A 4,350-nucleotide genomic window follows, 5' to 3' on the forward strand; every position below is an offset into this window, starting at 1 on the left:
GGGCATGTACCTGGTTGGGATGAATGCAGCATTAGGATTATACAGATAGCTTTATCTTGTCTCTGTATTGTCCTTTCCTGGAATACGTACAGGCCCATTAGGATATTGTGACTCTATTCTCAGAAAAAGCTGCTTCTTTTATTCATTTTTAATTTTTTTTTCTGTTGCTCTCCTGTTTCTCTACCCCCCCCCCCCTTAAAGATTCTATGGCCAGGGGTATGCTGTGATCCACTGGACCTAGGTGGAAAAAACTCTAATTTACTTCTTTTAAGAGACAGTCCAGGTTTATGACATTACAAACTGACTCAGGGGATTGTGAGAGGAAAGAAGAGGTTTCATAATGAAAGAGTTCCTCTCCGAAGGCTATTGGAGTTGGGGTCCTGACTGAGTTGGCTCAGGGTATTCAAGTCTTGATTTGTCAACCAGAATCTAACGAATTCAGATTGCTCCATCTGTCTTCAAAGAGTTAAATATGAGTTTTGAACCAATATTTAAAAATCTAGATTATTGACATTTCTTGGACAACCACAAATGTTATAAAATGGGGCTTAGAATTCAAGAACTTAAAACTTAGGAAGCTAGAGCTAAGAAATGCTGTCCCTTTTAGACAGGATACAGAACATCTCCCCGTCAGGAAGCTGGCTGGGTTCACTCATTAACTAATCTGCTTGAACCGATTGTGATAGCTTTATCAGGGGCCGTTGAGTCTAGAGCACGATAAAAACTCAATGGAGCTTGAGCCCAGGAGGAATCTAGTTTTCCCTCAGGAAGAATTGGGACTCCTTATTTCACACACAAGTTCTGGTTTGCCCTCAAGATTCCCAGGTTTTGCTTTCACCATTCCACTTCTCAGATCCAGACTTGTAGCCCTCTAACTTCTCCAGCTGGGAAGGAAACATGGCCCTATAGAAGACTAAAAGGTAAAATAATTCTATGGAAAGATAAATAAATATACATGATGTAGCTAAAAGTGTTGGCAAGCCAGTAGCTCCACCTATCCCATGCATTTTGTTATATTTTGGGGTTCCTTGTGGGCAGGGGCAGTGGGAGAAGTAGCAATAGTGTTAAGTGCTTTTTTTTACCATCACGAGGAGTCAGGTTGTTCAGTATGGGGCACTTCTTATCCTGTGGAGTTAGTATTTTGTTAACTTTCCCCTTCTTCCACAAGTGGCAAACTGGTTGGGGGACATGTTGATGATGTCATTGCCATCTGGGTACAAACTGATTTTTTCTGGATCTCACCCATCTACAGATACAAATGAAGCAACAAACCCCTTTGCACACTTTTGGCTTTCCTTTTCTAACCAGACCTCTAATGCTCTGTGAAAGGTCACTCAGGATTTCTGGGAGGCTCCATGGGGTGGTTCACAGTTGTTCACAAATGAGCATATTTAGCAATCCAGACACATCTATCTGCCATTTACTTCCACTTCTACCCCAGCCTCCCTTGGTTGGATCTGTCCATGCCTACAGGACCTGCTGCATCTGCTGAACTGTACCAGTGAGGTCCTTAGACAACTGTGTCCACCTGGCACCCAGCTTCTGCTTCTGATGACCACATCTATAGCCGGCAGTGTTCATGATCATTTCTGCTCTTAATACCCCTGTCTCCTGACATTCACCATGATGATGATGCTCTTCTGACAACAGTTTATTAAAAAGTATCAGCATTAGGGGCTGGGATTGTGGCTTGGCGGTAGAGTGCTCGCCTAGCATGGGCGGGACCTGGGTTCGATCCTCAGCACCACATAAAAATAAAGGTATTGTGTTGTGTCCATCTACACCTAAAAAAAATACATATTTTTTAAAGTATCAGCATTGTAGCCCTACTGGGTATCAGGCACTCTGCTCACAATTTCTAGCATAGGGATGCAAGGCATATTCCTGAATCTCAAAGAACACAGACCTGCAAATGTGCAGCTTCACTACAAAGATAAAACACAGAGGAAGGACCCCCTAATCCAGACATCCAGGAAAAGTAACATTTAAACTGAAATCTGAATATGAATTCCAGGAGTTAGGGAAGAAAAGGTACAGTCCAGGAGTAAAAAGGAAAGAAGGTTGGAAGGAAGGAGTGATAAAAGCATAATGAAACCTACCAGGGAAGAGAGCATGGGTTTTTCTGATGACTTAAATTTAGCTTCAGCAAAACGAAGGTGCATGGGAGATGACTGATAAGAAATGAGCCTGGAGAGATCAGGAGCAAGATGGAGGGGGCTTGTAAGCCATGCTAAAGCTGTGGGGTTTTTGCACAGGGCAATGTGGAGTCCACATAAGGTTTTAAATAGGAGAGGGACTTGATTGAAGTGAACCTTAGAAATACTATTCTTGTATAAAGAAAGTGTGAGAGTTTCAATTTCAGCAGAACAGTCTTAAGGATTCTGGCAATTCCTCCTGCTAATATGGCTATAAAACTTGTTAGGAAATGTATCATTGACTGGCATATTGGCTGGGACTAGCTAGAGGTCAAAAACTAGTAAAATCCAGAACGCAGGAGCAAGGAGAAAATTTGCTTTTAGCTTTTAGGTACCTAGAATTAGTAAACAGAATTCACTACTAACTTTCTCTTGTTTGCCAAATTGGATGACCTTGAGTGGCTGCAGGGTACACAGTGTAGGGCCAGTCCAAAAAGATGAGTCTAGTAGGAATCCCCTCCCCTTCAACCTTCTCATGCCTCACAGAATGTTATATCCCAAATGGCCGTACATTCCATTTAAGTATGACCAAGAAACAAACAACTTATTCTCATCATCAGCACCTTACCAGGCAGTTGCAAAAATTGCCCATCTCAAGCTTAAGAGTTCAGTAGGGGAAGGGAATAAAAGAAAGAAAAAAAGTCTTAAAATTTATAACCAGAAACAAGTCTTCATATAGGTTTGTAGTCCAAAATAAAGCCTCTCAAAGAGGTTAAAGTATTTAGCTAAAATTTTAGTTTAAAGTGATCTTGTTGATAGATTGCCAAGGAATATAGCTGAAACAAATTCAATCCTCCCTATGGAACTTGCTTTCAAACCAGGTCTTAAATAATTCTCACAAAGTTTTAGAATATAGCCACAATAAAAATAACACACACACATAAAGAATTGAAGCATAAAGAGAAAGAACCAGAAGAAACATAAATATTTGACCTGAAAATATATCTGATAGAATTATTAAACACCCAACACAAAATACATATGTTTAATATTCTTTTAAGAAATAGAAAATGTTACAATACACATAGAAATTACAGAAAAGGACTGATTATATTAACAAAAGGATTTTAGACTACAAAACATAATTGTCATAAAAAGCACAAGTAGATATGAAAAACTATGTAGAATATAGCACATTTATTGCTTTAGCAATAAAAATATAGTAAGTTGAGACATGAAGAGAGAAGCTGTAGTATACTTTTAATCAAAGTTGTAAGAGAAGAGAGAATAGAGCAGAAGTAATAATTGAGAATTTTCCAGAAAAGATAAGAGGATCTATTCCTCAGGTTTGTGAATTCCAAAAAAAATCAAGGCAATTAAGAAAAATCTTGCATGTTGCAGAGGTACGCCAAAGGCAAAAACCTGAAAAAGAGCTAGATTGAAGAAAAGGGATAAAATTCAAAGGAATAACAATTGCTGACTGATAGACTTCTCAACAAAAATAATGGAAACCATAAAACTATGGTTGAGTGTCCTGAGAGGTCAAATTGCTGTAAGAAAAGTCCATGTGATCATACGTATTCAAAATCATTAATACAACATTTTAAAAGAATCATCTAAATAAAGACATGGCCCCTGAACATGGACATGGACATGAACATGGTCAGGGAAAACTAGAACTTCCAGATTATAGGTAATGGAAGATAGAAGGGACACCATTACAAACTGTCCAGGAGAAGCTGGCTGCAAAAGGCCTCAGGGATCCATGGGGCCGCAATGAAGCTTGGAGATACGTGGGTGGCTTTGCACACAATGTTTCCTTTGTTGGTGTATTATTAAAAGGATTTAAATGGGGATTTGCTGCTTTTGTGGTAGCCATAGGGGCCAAATATTATCTGGAGTCCCAGAAAAAAGATAACAATCATCACTGAAGATAGTATCTGGAAATATCTTAGTGACTCCTTAATTCTCTTATATCGTACTTGTCTATGTGTTTGTCCCTTAAAGAATACTAGTAAGGTTTAATAAAGCAAGAAAAATATGCTGAGAAAAAACTTGCAAACCAGGAATTATATACCCAGCAAATATGTCTTTCAAGAATGAGAGCCAATTACCAGGTAGATATTTCCAGACAAAAATGAGCAAGTTTTCCCACATCACACTCTCATTAAAGAAGATTCTAAACAGCACAGAACAGGCAGAAGGACTGTGATTA

At 39.0% G+C, this 4,350-nt stretch overlaps 1 pseudogene; it reads left to right on the forward strand.

Annotated features, from left to right (window-relative positions):
* Positions 1 to 213: 213 nt before the first annotated feature.
* LOC124095064 (NADH dehydrogenase [ubiquinone] 1 beta subcomplex subunit 3-like) lies at positions 214 to 4,111 on the forward strand (annotated as a pseudogene).
* Positions 4,112 to 4,350: the final 239 nt, after the last annotated feature.

Source organism: Marmota monax, unplaced genomic scaffold (assembly GCF_021218885.2).
Source record: "Marmota monax isolate L192 unplaced genomic scaffold, Marmota_monax_Labrador192_F-V1.1 WCK01_AAM20220418_F8-fsc00101, whole genome shotgun sequence".
NCBI classification, from domain to species: Eukaryota; Metazoa; Chordata; class Mammalia; order Rodentia; family Sciuridae; genus Marmota; species Marmota monax.